The following is a 16,793-nucleotide window of genomic DNA, read 5'->3' as shown; positions in this document are numbered from 1 at the left end:
TAGTGTTCCACATCTACATTATGACCATTATACAAAGGCCATGGCCGAACCATGTGTAGCCATTGTACAACAGGGTGTACACACAAGCACAACACGTCTACCGTGTGTGTTGCTCCATGTCTCTGGCCATCCCCCATGGCCATGTGTGTGTACAATGTGTTGTCCAAATTACTGTGATGGGCATCTATTTCACATGTCTGTCTTGTCCCATATGACATATATGCTCCACTGACAACAGTGTTATACAGATAAAGGGTGGTATGTGGGATATGTTTTCAGGTTAGGTAGGCAGTGTAGCAGGCAGTCCAACAGATGTCATGGACATGTCAAGATAGCACATCACATTGTGTGGCATTCATAGCAGGGCTATGATCCACACTGGTGAAACCTGTGTGCTGGCCATACTCCAGCCCACTGTGTAGTATTGTTTGTATTCACCGCATGTGTAGATCAGATCTGTTGTACTTTCCTAAAGTGAACAGCACCTCCACCATTGTATGCACAGCTGTCAACACATCTGGCAATAAAGTTTGTGAGGATTCATGTCGGTGAGATGATTCACATAGTTTGCAAGTGTGGCACATGGATAGTCATTGTGATACATTGCAGCTCTGCTCTGACCTGTATATTGTGACAGGACCATATATTATGTGTACATGTTGTGAATGGCCACATGGCAGATAGATTTGTGCATTATGGTTCCTGATAAATAATAACACTCTCACCTGCAACGGGCTGCTGTCACAGCGGAGCATCAGAGGTACCTAAATAGGAGTAACACAGCAGTATGAGCATAATCCACCCCTGTATAAAGGCTACAGGGAGCAATGTGCATAACACATACACCAGTACATTAGACTATACTATGGTGTATGCACATGTGTGCATACACAGAGTAGCATACTATAGTATGTGGCATGTGTGTATACATGCCTTGCATATGATGTTACATTACATATTGTACAGTGACACATGCAACTATATGGAATATAGTTGTTATAGGTGCAGTACTGACTTACCAGGCAACTCCAGGCTCAGTGGTTGAGAGACACCCACCTCCACAATATCAGCTAAGGATTGTGGATGTGGTTCTGCAGGTGTCCCCAGGTTGGCCAGTAGCTCCTCGGTACATGTGAGTGGGGGCTGGGTTGGTGGTCCACCACCTGCTCCACCTTGTTCCCTGGCGATTGCATTTGCATGCTGTTTCGCCCATCTAATGAGGTCTGTACAGTGTCTGCGCACCTGCTGGTATGTGCAGTTGTGGCCACCCACATCATTAATCCTCCTGCGAAGTTCCATCTACAGGGCATCCTGCTGCTGTGCATCGTGTGGCACATGGCTGAACAGGATGTTGTTATTATCGAGTAGGTATGGGATAAGGGCCTCATCCTCCAAGCGTGTAAAATGGGGAAGCCTTGCATGCAGCATACCTGGAAGACATGATGGAGATAGCTCACAGTACCTCAGAGACATACAGAGCTACAGCTGAACATACATGTGTATTGCATTAATTCAGTTTAAATAGTTGTATTTGCAAACATACATGACACTCACTTGTTTGTGTCACACACATGTGACACTCAATGTTGAGTGGCTAGTATCACCATATATGTGTGTGTGTGTGTCACCTGATTACATTGCTCATACTCCATGTGGTTGCTGTCTTGATGTGGGCATGTCTGTTTGCCTGTACTGGTGTTCCTACCTATCAGCACATGGCTGGATGTGTCCGCATTAATGCAGTTGACCTTGATGCAGTGTATATATCACAAATAAGGACTTACACTGCCTTAACAGACATGACCTGTGACCCTGCAGACATGCTCACATAAGGTTTTACATGGATGTGTTCTGCCATATACATCTACTTGGCACTGTACAGCGATTCAACACCCTGCCATGTATCACCTGTGTTGCACATGTGATACACATGGGACACTGGCTAGCCAGATGGTATTTGCAGGGACGGATATCAACTATGGCATGTACAGTCAAAGTCAACTAGTGGGCTATATGCCATGGGCCATGTATGCATCTAGGATGAAAGGTTACTTGGCAGTAGCCGACAGGCCGGTCTGTGGGGCCAGGTGGAGCAGTGCTACATTACTGATCCACAGGGTTAATGATACATATACCATGCGTTAACATGTGGTCATCACACCATGTCTGAGAGGGGAGCTATGTGCAGCTTTGATGGACAGGAATGCATAGTATGGCAGGACTATGTCAAGTGTATGGGACAAGGATCTGTCCAGCATGTGGTAGGTGGATGTCCATGAAGTATGTGTTCGAGATCAGGATGAATACGTGTAGCATGTCCGACATCACTGGGTTGGACATGGATTTATTCAGGGTATGCATAATGCTACATAGTGGAGATGGGAAATGGGAAGGCTGGTGTAGGCCATCTGCACATGGCCAATACCCCTTAAAGGAAATATGTGATCTGATATGGGTCACTTGAGTGTTCTGTATGGCTAAATAATGATCTCTATATTCATGAATGGCACCCTATTATTATTAGAGTTTCCACATATGACTTCCTAACAGGTGTGGTGACATAGCTATCACAGGAAAGGTAACTGCCCAGCTGCATCCCTCTCACACAAGTGTCCATTATGATGACCGCTGCCTAGGTGGTAGTTCACGGGTACAGGGTTATTAACATAGGGGTGACAATGCGAGTCAGCTATTGCTCCTAGGTCATAGTCATTTGCATACTTCAATAGGCAGATGCCTTCTGTTTGTCTGTGAGGTATGGACTATAATGAGGGGGAATAGAATTCATTAACCCTGACATACTGTAGCTGCCACTGGTGTGATGATCACGTAATATTCAGACACCTTCTGTAGTGTTGTTTCTGCCAGTAGTCCTGTTGAAAAGCACTCCTGTGACATAGGAATCTACATCTAGTATATCGAGTGTAGGTGGTACACAGTATGGGTGATGATGTCCTATGATCTGGCAAGGTTATGATATGCAGTGTGACATTAACCATACTGTCATCTACATCTGTACTGCTGACATCACTTAAGTGATCAAGGTTCATGGCCTTCTAGACCAGACTCAGCAGGGTAGTAGTGCAGTACTTCCCATTATCAGTGGTGTCTCCCCCTTTGTGGGTTGTGATACCTGTTGGTGTGCACCATTCAGTGTACATGACTTGACATGGAGCTATGTTTTACATGATGTGTACATGGAGAGCATCTTGTTTTGGCTTATGTGTATGATACAACCTTTGATGTTGGCAGGTCCCATGCAGACTGAGTGCAGCTTCTACCTGCATAGTTGTGGGTACAGGGGCCCTGTGGTGTACATGGATATATGCTTGTGTACCTGTTGGGGGGAGGGGGCTATATTTTTATATTATCCAAGACCATATCTGGATTGCTTATTCATGCTAAGCACTAGTTCAGGACTTGTAAACACTATGTAAGCTAATAATTATTATAGCACTCAATCTTCCACATCACCTACAGGTAAGGGTAAACGGGTTTTGTACATACTTTTCTCACTTGCGTAGAGTAATGTAGCTCTTGTACTCACTTTCCTCACTTACCTAGGTGATAAGTACATAAGTATTTGCAGTAATCGTAGTTATGTTGGTGACTGACCCTCTTTGGCTAGGGTTGCTACCTTTTCATATGTCCATAGTGGGTCCTTTTCGGGGCACACATCTGATTTTACAGGCCGACACAAACCCACGGTCAGTACAAGGGATAGAACATTCCTTTTTTGCCTGATTATAAGCTTATTCTTGTAGCAGTTTAGTAGCTTACCCTGTTTCCTGTACCATGTAGGTACTTTAGATACAGAAATAACTATTGTATGCAACTATTACAGTACATATGGGACATAATTATGTCCTACAATCCCAGGACATTTGCCACATTTAATATATTTGGTCAGGACACAACCGCCCAAAAAGGGAGTGTCCCTCGCAAAGTGGAACAGTTGGTAATACTATCATTGGCTCATGTCCATAGCACATATTTGTAATGGTGTATAGGCATATACTCTCCATATCCTTTGTTCATAAAGGTTGGTAGTGGCAGAATGTGTGATTGCTATGGTCTATGTTATACACATATGTGAACACTTCAACCACTGTATACGGAAGACCTACGGAATCCCGAAACCACAGTGTTCCGATGCACACAGTCCCGAAAAAAGACTCCCATACCCCACATTACCGACATCAACAGTAACTCGTGAAGCTAACACGAACATGGAACACACACATGCACACACAGACACACTGCTACCCAACACGTCCAAACAAACCATTCTACACTATGTATGAGCAGGTGGCCAAGCCCCCCTATACACCCCATGTAGGTGTCTGCACCCCACACACTACCCCCTACTTTAATATTCTACATGCTAGGTCGCGCAAGACGCACATAGCTAACCCACAACCACACATTACAGTCCCCCAAGAACACACACCACACACAGAACACACACTTACACACACTACAGCCCTAAGAAACACACGTACACACAGTAACCTACCCAAACCGCAACACCAGAAGCACTGACTAACTGTCCATTAACATCATGAGATAACACCTCGCGCATCTGGTGTTTCAGTACTATGTTCTTTCGGACCTTAAGCCTCGGGATTACATGCGTCAGTATGTAAAGCAGTCGGTATGTGGTAGGCATCCCATTTATATGTACCTCCATGGTTATGTAGATGTTGTTAACCTATCTATATATCTACATATATATGTATATTCCCATATATCGACATATCTCACTCTCTCTCCCTCTCTCTCTGTATATATATGATGATATATATATATATATATATATATATATATATATATATATATATATATATATAATATATATATATATATATATATATATATTATATATATATATATATATGTATATAACATACATCTTTCATTGTATACATGCCGGTTTGTCCTATTTCAACACATTCCTACCTTTTGTGTTTTATCCTGTCAGTAAACACGACTGCCATTGGTACATCTCAGGTAGCTTAGTGGTATGTTATTGTGATGAATGTGTACATGGTTGCGTGTTCTAATCCTGGCAGTGATATCTTACCTCTCAGAGCAGGCACTGGTAGTGCAGGGGTGATGAATGCAAATTTCAGCAGTTGTGTGTTCCACATGTTTATTATTCTGTGGAGAACCACCTATATATGCAAGCTGTGTTTAAGGTATACTATGTAACATGTACACATCTGTGAAGATTCCTGTCAGGGATACTCCCCATTATTTGGAACTACATCTCTGATTACATTATACAAAACCCCTCACTGACACTCCGGGGAATCCTTGCAGAGTAGGTGGTGAACAGTAGCTACACCCCAGGGATCCCGCAAGTGGCCCTTCTCCACAGAGGGACAGTTAGTTGATCGATGGGGTGGCGACAGCAGACACATTTTGCCTATGCTTATGAATGACCTCGACGGTTGGGCATGTACCTACCTATGTATCTATGAACCTATACATACAGTATTGACACATGCTGATAGCTTAATATACTGTTCAGGTATTGACTTACCTTGTGCCAATGGCGGTTGTGTGTACAATAGTTGAGGGCTACCTATGTAGGATGCACACAGTAGACCACCTATACATGACAATTTACAGGTGGTCGTGTGTGTGTGCCATCCATGTTTGCTGTGTGTGCAAGTGGAGAAGGGTGTCTGTCTATGAGTGCCTACACTGTCAGTGTGTGTGCTATACGTTCCCTCTTTGCCAAGGCATGGGCATACTGGGCACGCCTTCATCTGCCTACTGGGGCCAGCACAGGTTGTTCATGGTCTGAGTCCCCCTGTGCCTGTTAGTCCCTTGGCATTGGTGGTGGGCTGTGAGGGCCTTCACCATTCTGTCCCTGCTGCAGCTGTTTCCGCAAGATCATATTGTGTAGCATGGCACATACTATGAAGATATGGGCACACGTTCCTGGAGAGTATTGCAAGGCTCCACCAGATATGTCCAAGCAATGGAACCGTGATTTCAGCATCCCAAACACGTGCTCTATGATGATTCTGGTTTCTGTGTGTGTTCATTATGGCATTCTTGCATGGCTGTGTGTGCATTTCTGATGGGTGTCATCATCCACGGTTCCAGTGCATAGCCAGCATCCCCCACCAGGTGGCCATATGGGATGCCCCCCCTGGCAAATACCTGATATAGCTGTGAGGCATGCCAGATGTGGGAGTCGTGATAGCTTCCAGGACTGCCAGCACACACATCTATGATAATTCCCTGGGCATTGCACACGAACTGGCAGTTGATGGAGGGGAATCCCTTGCGGTTTATGTAGCGCCTACCCTGCTCACTGGGTGGTGACTTGATGTGTATGTGCGTGCAGTCTATTGCACCCAGTAACTCCGGGTCATCCACGACATGGTGGAAGAGATGCGTATTGCTGGCCAACTCCTCCTGTGTTCGGGGGAAGTGTATGTGCTCATTGGCATGTGGTAACATGGCATCCAGGAACTGGTGGAGTACCCTGGATGCTGATGCCTGTGAGATCCCCATGATATCCCCAGTTGGCCTTTGGAAGGTACCTGTGGTTCATATTCTCAAGCTTACACATACCTTTGTGTCCACTGGGATGGGTTCCCCTCTTACTTCTGACTCTGAGGCGTGGCCGGCACTGCTCAACAAGTTGCTGTATGATGTCCCTATCCACCCTGTAATGTTCTACTATCTCCAGATCATGTAGCCATGGTAGATTACCCTGGGTCTAAACACTCGTCTCCTCCTCTGGTGCCTGAGATGATTGTCAGCATCATCCTCCACACCACCGTCAGTCTCCAACACATGCTGGTGAATCAAAGTTATGGCAGCCCCTAACATATACATATTAAAAGTTCTCTGTCTGTATACACCAATGGTGCAGAGTGTCTGGGAATACACAAGTGTATCTGTGGGGTTTTCACACCTTATACTATTGTGCAATGCATGATGCTGGTGTAATTGGGTGTGTTTGTGCTATTCCAGCTGCAGGGAATCTTAATTATTGGTTTTACAGCAGGTACTGCTATTGTGTGGCCTTTCGTGTTGACTTACGCTTGTCTGCCGTGATTCATCTATTGCCCTTTACTTCTATTTTCAACCCGATTTACCTGCCATTGTCAGGCATGCATCCAGCTGCTGCCTTTCTTGTTTTGTACTTCCACAACCCAAGATTGTGTTGGGAAATGTGTTATGTAGCTGACCTACAGCAAGTTTGCTTTGATCTGCTGTGACAGTTCTCTTTTCTTTGCTGTATGGCACCTCCTCTTTCCTGTTCTGCAGGTAGCTGCTAGCAGCCTTGTTACCTGTTGTCTATGGCCCACTGTGAGTTTCTAGGTGTTAATTTCTCATTTGTACTCCAATTACCATGCTGCAGCATTTCCTTATTGTCTTCCCGTATCCTTCCTGTTTCAGCTGTGGTGAGCGTCGCTCACATCTGTTTACCGGGTTTCTTGCACATTTTCATCCACGTTCAAATGAACTTTCGGTTACCTTGTTTGCTCTCAGCTAAGCAAAGCTATGGCTACTTCCACACCCCTATCCTGCGGCTTTACTTAGCAACACGCAACATGGATTAGTAATGATCCAATGTGCTTACAGATATGGTGGCGCTCCCCTCTCTTGATGTCATGTTTACCTCCAGGCCACTCCTCAGTGTTGTAACAATATGCCATGTGGTATATCCTTATGCCAGCGAGACGTTTGTGATTCAGTATTACTTGACTCATTTGCATGGCATTGACTGCTCTTTCCTAGTTACCGCACGGAACACTGTCACAAACCCTTAGCAACCCTTGTGCCATGGTTGTGGTGTAGCATGCATGCCATTGACTATTATGGGGATATCATGAATTGCGTTACATTACAGTTTTATGACATCTAAATATATTTTCCTTATGATTCCGTTTGCGCACCGATGCACTGCGGTTTTATTTTGCGTTGGTGTGACCATGAAATTAAATGTCATTTTTTATATGTTGTGCATGTTGTTTTATGCCATTGGCTATATATTTAGCCATTGGCATATATTTACATTATAATACGTAAGTTTGGGCCACTTTCATGGCTCCGATTTTATGTTTGACAACATGTAAACCGTTTTTTTTTGGTTTACATTTCTACATGCTTATGCTACGCCTACACAACTTCATAAATCAGTCTATACCTTCATTTGCATGCTACAATGCTGCACATGGGGTAATTAGCATACATACACTGGGAGCTGCGCAGCTCTGGCATACGCTGGTAGTGCACGTGGAAACAGCTCTTACCTGAATCGCTCGATGGCCATAGTTGGTGCTAGATCGCCGACGCTACTCCAGTGCATGGCGCAAGCTTCATGAATCCTGGGGTATATCTATATCTATCTATATATAACATAAATAAATATAAATATATATATATATATATATATATATATATATATATATATATATATATATATATGTTATTCATTTCAATTTGTTTACCAGGTAATATCCCACCTGGCTAGAAGCCTGTTTTCAGCAGAGGCCCAGGGATAAAAGCTCTAAAAAACAGAAAAAACTACAGCAAATAGTACCATGGAAAAGTATATAACAATGTAAAACAATTAGAATAAATGTATATCAAACATAGGAAAATGAAATAAGAGCATGTAAAATACAGATATAGTACCATGTCAGTAATATATAACATTGTAAAAATGAGATAAATTGTTTCAACATAGAAAGCGAATTTGAATCAGGTAACATAACAAAAAAAGTACCATAGAAAAATAAAATGTAAAAACATTATTTCAAATATAGTAAAGAAATCAGAACATGAAAATTCAGAAAAAATGGAATCACCGAGTCCATGAGCATGCATTTTGAAAGATAATTGAAGTATTGAAAGTCTCTTAGTGGAGAACAATCAAATAATAAAAAAAAAGTATTTATTTGCAGTCTGTCAGGGAAACAATCAAATGTTACTTGAATGAAAATAAAACAAAGCATTTGGCTGAAAATGGTTGCACTTTTCATCCTCCCATGCAAGATATGGTTACTTCCCAAACAATGAAGTGGAATGGACTGCTATATCCCAAATGACAAGTTTCTTTTCCAGAATTTAGTCTGTTATATAGTCTATCTTGTGCTTACTTGTCACTTAGCTGGCACGGCTCCTGACCATCCATGCTTTTCATTTTATAGGTGGGAATTCCACACAATGGTCTCACATAAATTTCCTTGGCTGATTAGAATTGTACTATGTAGGAAAAAAGCTGGCTACCATGCACTCACCAGTGGACAGCTGTACTAAAGTCTGGTTCCAGAGACTGATCTGAGTATCTCTAGTCTGGGCAAGGTTCTGTTATTCTTTCTGCAAATTATCTAAAGGAACAGTGTTTTTTTTTGTAATTGGTCATTGTTTGGTCAGTATCGGCTATTCAGGCCCATTGTTTCTGTGAAGCATGTTATCACATTACCATTTTGTTATATATGGATGCACCATTAAATCCAATATTGCAGGCTACACAGTTTGATTTAAAAGATTCATGGATCATTTTAAATGAGTTATCTTTTTATGTATTTATAGGTACTAAATAGTACTTAGTCACCTTAGATGTCACCAGTTATATAATATGATTTGACAAGATAAGGGATAAAATTTGTTAGAAATAATTTATATATATACTCCCTGGGATTCAGGAACACTTTGTACAAGAATAAGGCTATTCTTGCATGGAGTGTTCCATGTCCGTGTAGAACAGCAGCGTGCCTTGAGTATTCATGAAGACGCACTGCTGTATTCTCTACACTGACACGATCCATGTACGAGCGTAGGGGGTATATCCGAGTAGTGCACGAGCACTAAACATGCCCACTGCACTCAGAAAGTGTTGTACAGCACATTTGAAAGCCATACTGGCATAATATTTGAGCTTTGCTCTAATATTATGCCAGTATTTCAGTGTCGACGAACACTGAAATGTAAAATTGATCATTTCAGTGTCCACGGACACTGAAATTAAAATGGCAAGAGCAAAGCAATGCAGGGGGTGTGTCACAGCTTCTGTGACACCCCCCCCCATATTGCTAAAGTGCCGTACTGTACTTCTGCATCCTGCAAAAGCAGAAAATGTTTGCAAATGCACACATAACAAGGGATAAATCGCGCAAAAGTTAAAAAGCACAACTACAGCCCCACAAACACATAAAGTTGATAGAGAACATGTCATGCATCAGCACGAATTACACATAGAAGCCTGAAAGCCCAATCAATGCCAGTATTTCACAAATACAGTCCCAACTAGTTGTCAGAACACCACAATACACACCCATATAATCTAAAAATATAATAATAATATACACTTATTTTTAAGATCCTAAGGAATGTTTAAGTGTAGCTAAGTGGGTGTGTACATTATGGCTGTCCCCTTTGCATTGCTTAAACATCCCATATGAGCGAAATGAAAATAGACTGATAGAATGTCCAAGCCAAAGTAGTGTATTGGTTAGAGTTACAGCTTTACATGTAGGTGTTCTTGCTTTGAGTCCCAAGACAGGCAGATTATTTTCCCATGTGAAAGTAGTGTTAAAATAATTTTAGTAAACTTAAATTATGTAGCAACTTTTTTGTCAACCAGGGTAGTGTAGCAGTTCCAAAAGTGAGATGTCAGTGTAGAAAAGATGTGAAACCCCCAGATAAATACACATGCCCCATACAGTATAGTCACACAAGAATATAATGTAATGAAAGCACATAGGGGAATGTCACGGAAGGTAAATGTAGAACTAAATGTGTATGTAAATATTATTTTATATTATACAATGACTGGCCAATAACATACAAAAACGAGCATGCTAATTGGTCAGCCCAGCCACAGTGCCTGTTGTAAATCCGAGAGTATACTAATGGAAAAAGGTCCGGTTGCCATACAACAGAGATCTTCCTTTTAACAGAGAAAGGAAGATCCCCTTTGCTTTTTTTAATATATCTCACTATGTTATACAAGTTCTTCAACTCGTATAACATACCGAGATATGTTAACAAAAGCAATGGAGATCATCTTATCTTCGTTGCTACCACTGCACAGCACTGATGTACTGTGTAAGTGTGGGAACACATCCCTTATGTATGCGCAGTATATCAGAAATGCCCAAGGATACTGGAAAACTGCGGAAGGGCTGCGCAGAGGCATTATACAATGACATTATTTAAGAAAGGTAAGTATAGTTTTTCCTTAAATAATGTCATTGTATAATAGCAATAACCCACGTTTGGGTGTGGGCAATGCTGGATCTACTCACGGTTGGCTTCGTTTGGTCACTCGGGCTTCACCTTCATGACCAAACCACACCAACCATGGGTACATCCAATATCACTTGCAGAAAGTAGAATGAAGTAACAGTCAAAAAACACAAGAAAACTGGAAGATAAACTGTTTTATAAGAACACGGCAAAGCTTTCAGGTCAAAAACCCTTCTTCAGTGCATACATTTAGTTTTAAAATCACATCGAATATATAGTATAGTATGGGTCTAAGTCACATGACTTGCAGCCAGAAGTCATGTGATTATTACATTCAATGTTATACAAAAATTTTTTTAAAAACATTTTATAAAAATTACAAATCATTTTAATTTACTCTGCTGTAAAAATTTTAATACAGGTTTCAGTGTAATAATATCATTAATACCTGGAATTTTGTCTGCTTGCAATCTAGTTATCCATTCATATTCCTTTAATTCTAATTTATTATTCATGTATCCACCCCTCTCTGTTTTCTCCACTATGTGTATAACCCTAAATTTAAATCTGTGTTGTGCTCCATGTTCTGCTATGTGTTTATATAATGAGTTTGTATTTATTGCTCTATTTATTTCAGACTTGTGTTCAATTATTCGATTCTTTAATTTCCTTATAGTTTTGCCTATATAAAATGCAGAACACATGGAGCACGTAGCCATATACACGACCGCAGTAGTATTACAGGTGGCTTTAATGTTAAAATAATAACATCTCTTTGTTAAGGGATGTTTAAACATATGGCTGGTTCCTTCATAGATATCTCCACAGCATGTGCAGTTATAACATTTAGACGTCCCCAGTGTAGTTATATTCCTAGATATATATGTATTAAATTCTTTATAACATAATCTCTGTTTGATTGTTCTCATATTTCTAAAACCAAAATATGGTTTTATGTCTACTATTTTTTTAATTTGATCACATGCCATAAGTATAAGCCAATTTTTCTCTATTATTCTTTGTATTCTATGTGTATTAGAATTAAAGGAAGTAATGAACCTCACCTTATTGTCACGTTCTCTCATTCCATTGTTTATGTTGCCTCCTGCATATATAGGTTTTAATGTAGTGGATCTTTGTGCTATAATTTTCCTTTTCTGTTCTAAAATCAGTCTATTATTATAACCACTCGCTAACAATTCCTGTATGGTATTATCAAGTTGTATTTTAAACGTTGCTTCGTTAGTATTTAACCTGCTATCTCTGCTAAGTTGAGATCCTATTATGCTCTTAAATATGTGGGGGGCATGCATGCTAGTATAGTTCAGGTAACGTCCAGAATGCACTTCTTTATGATATATGCTTGTTTCAAACGAGTTTAGGGTTTTTTCTAGCATAACATCTAAGAATATTATTTTGTCTCTTGCATACTGCATCTTGAATTTTAAAAAATTTGTGGTTGTATTTAAATATTCCAGAAAGGAACCCAATTGTTGTTCCGTGCCTTTCCATAATAAAAAACAGTCGTCAACAAATCTTTGATAGAATAATAAATTACTTATAAAGTTATTGTCCTTATTCAACATAAACTTTTGTTCCCATACATATAATACCAAATTCGCATAGGTGTTCGCTATGGAAGTACCCATAGCTACACCTGATACTTGTAAATACAACTGTTGATTGAACATAAATATATTATTAGTTAGAACCAATTCTAGTAGGGCACAAAGTGTTTCTATCTTACGTGCTACGTATGGTGTATGTTCTACTAGAAATTCCCGTATGGAATCAATACCATAGTCATTTGGTATTACTGTAAAGAGGGAGGTAATATCTAATGTTACCAATATTACATCTTCATAAGTTATTTGTTGTATTTCAACAATTTGCTGCCACTGTCTTAACTTCAACAAAAAATCAGTTGTGTCCCTTAGTACTGTGCTACAACCTTTCATATAAGGATAGAGTTGTTGTTGTAGGTAAATGGATACGGGTTCAGTGACCCAACCTGCACCTGAGACTATAGGTCTCATAGGTGGATCCATTATGGATTTATGTATCTTCGGGACTCCATATAGTATAGGTATAATAGGACAAGGTACTGTCAGAAAATTAAATAAATCTAAATCTATGTCTTCCTGTAATTGCAAATCATATATAGCCATATTAATAGTACTAATACTTTTTCTTACATCTTCTTGATTGATTGTTTTAAAAGCTGTTACATCCTGTAGTAAGTCATTCATTAGATGTAGATAATTCTCCTTATTCATTAATACTGTTACATTGCCCTTATCTGCTGGTTTAATTATTAGGTCGCCATGTTTAATCAATGTTTGCATGGCTTCATACTCTTCTTTAGTTAAATTAAAGCTCTTATTCATTACTGTATCTTTACATTTATGGACTCCATCATATACCTCTCTAATCTCCTGTTCACATAGATTTTGAAATGCCAACAGTACTGGTATATTACTAGGTATGAAGGTACTTCTCTTCTTACACCCTAAGTCAGCAACACTCTTATCACCAAACAACATTTTCAAGGTTATTGCTCTAATAAATAGTTTAAGGTCCGTTATTACATTAACCACATCATCCGTGGTCGTCGGTATAAAGTTTAGGCCCTTTTGAAGCAATAAATAATGTGCTTCCGTTAATATAAAACTGGATAAATTCAAAGTACCTCTTTTATTGACGGACATGCTTGCTGTGTCCTAAAGGGCTGTCGCTTTTCTTTTATAGGTGTACGCTGCATCGTGGAAGCTGTTCTATTCCTTGCAAGAGTATGTTCTGGTACTACCTCTGCTTGCGTTAACTGAAAACGCTTAAGTGTTGTTTGTTGTAGCTTTCCTCTTAGGTGTTGGCCCTTCTCTTTAGTGACTCCAGCATACGTATCTGTCTTGGACGCATTCACATCAACGTGTACTACGTCTATGGGTGTTGTCATCATGGCTTCCTCCGATTGGTCAACCATTACGCTCGCCTCTACGGTTGTTTGAGCAGATAGTGTTTGTTCAAAAGTATCGAGTGTATCCAATAAATTACTTTTGTTGTTGTATTGGTAATTGGATACCCCTTTAGTTCTATCTGCAATCTTCGGCCATGAGAAGATATGGCCCATTGCAAAATCATTTACGTCACGCAAAAGTTTCTTCTTCTTAGACTCCTCAAGCTTTTTATCAAAGGAGTTAATTTTGTTAAGTAACTGTTCATAGCTAGCAGTGTTGTTTGAAAAACTTTTTGATTCATGTAGTTGTTTGTCTAAGCTATGAATTTCAGTCTTCAAATCCGTTTCTATTGACATAAAGTGATCATTCATTAAAGTCATATAGTCAAGACTTAGTTGGAGGTTCAACTGCTGCCACCGTTTGAGTAGATCTGGGAATACGTTCCCATATGAAGGCATCTTAGTTATACGTAGACCTCTGGGCACTATTCCTTTCTCTAGGTAGGCGCAAAAACTAAATCTTTGCCATTGCAGCTTTTTAAAAGAGGTTAACTACTTCTCTAGCAATTGCAGTTTGTTTGTAAATTCAACCGAGGATGCTATGTTATTTGAATTACTTCCCCCTTGGTTAATATTGTCCGTTAATACAAAGTTCAGTAACGGATTTACCCCAGTTGTAACCAGGCTTTCCACTGAGCAGTTTAAGTTAGTTGGCTCCATTTCCAACGAGAATGCTGGCTGCTGTAGACCTCAAGTATATCTCCAGTAACGAACGGAAACACTTGCAGAAAGTAGAATGAAGTAACAGTCAAAAAACACAAGAAAACTGGAAGATAAACTGTTTTATAAGAACACGGCAAAGCTTTCAGGTCAAAAACCCTTCTTCAGTGCATACATTTAGTTTTAAAATCACATCGAATATATAGTATAGTATGGGTCTAAGTCACATGACTTGCAGCCAGAAGTCATGTGATTATTACATTCAATGTTATACAAAAATTTTTTTAAAAACATTTTATAAAAATTACAAATCATTTTAATTTACTCTGCTGTAAAAATTTTAATACAGGTTTCAGTGTAATAATATCATTAATACCTGGAATTTTGTCTGCTTGCAATCTAGTTATCCATTCATATTCCTTTAATTCTAATTTATCCAGTTTTATATTAACGGAAGCACATTATTTATTGCTTCAAAAGGGCCTAAACTTTATACCGACGACCACGGATGATGTGGTTAATGTAATAACGGACCTTAAACTATTTATTAGAGCAATAACCTTGAAAATGTTGTTTGGTGATAAGAGTGTTGCTGACTTAGGGTGTAAGAAGAGAAGTACCTTCATACCTAGTAATATACCAGTACTGTTGGCATTTCAAAATCTATGTGAACAGGAGATTAGAGAGGTATATGATGGAGTCCATAAATGTAAAGATACAGTAATGAATAAGAGCTTTAATTTAACTAAAGAAGAGTATGAAGCCATGCAAACATTGATTAAACATGGCGACCTAATAATTAAACCAGCAGATAAGGGCAATGTAACAGTATTAATGAATAAGGAGAATTATCTACATCTAATGAATGACTTACTACAGGATGTAACAGCTTTTAAAACAATCAATCAAGAAGATGTAAGAAAAAGTATTAGTACTATTAATATGGCTATATATGATTTGCAATTACAGGAAGACATAGATTTAGATTTATTTAATTTTCTGACAGTACCTTGTCCTATTATACCTATACTATATGGAGTCCGAAGATACATAAATCCATAATGGATCCACCTATGAGACCTATAGTCTCAGGTGCAGGTTGGGTCACTGAACCCGTATCCATTTACCTACAACAACAACTCTATCCTTATATGAAAGGTTGTAGCACAGTACTAAGGGACACAACTGATTTTTTGTTGAAGTTAAGACAGTGGCAGCAAATTGTTGAAATACAACAAATAACTTATGAAGATGTAATATTGGTAACATTAGATATTACCTCCCTCTTTACAGTAATACCAAATGACTATGGTATTGATTCCATACGGGAATTTCTAGTAGAACATACACCATACGTAGCACGTAAGATAGAAACACTTTGTGCCCTACTAGAATTGGTTCTAACTAATAATATATTTATGTTCAATCAACAGTTGTATTTACAAGTATCAGGTGTAGCTATGGGTACTTCCATAGCAAACACCTATGCGAATTTGGTATTATATGTATGGGAACAAAAGTTTATGTTGAATAAGGACAATAACTTTATAAGTAATTTATTATTCTATCAAAGATTTGTTGACGACTGTTTTTTATTATGGAAAGGCACGGAACAACAATTGGGTTCCTTTCTGGAATATTTAAATACAACCACGAATTTTTTAAAATTCAAGATGCAGTATGCAAGAGACAAAATAATATTCTTAGATGTTATGCTAGAAAAAACCCTAAACTCGTTTGAAACAAGCATATATCATAAAGAAGTGCATTCTGGACGTTACCTGAACTATACTAGCATGCATGCCCCCCACATATTTAAGAGCATAATAGGATCTCAACTTAGCAGAGTTAGCAGGTTAAATACTAACGAAGCAACGTTTAAAATACAACTTGATAA

The sequence above is a fragment of the Protopterus annectens genome, chromosome 12.part0, assembly GCF_019279795.1.
Source record: "Protopterus annectens isolate FY-2018-M chromosome 12.part0, PAN1.0, whole genome shotgun sequence".
NCBI lineage: Eukaryota > Metazoa > Chordata > Ceratodontiformes > Protopteridae > Protopterus > Protopterus annectens.
This window is presented reverse-complemented; position numbering follows the sequence as displayed.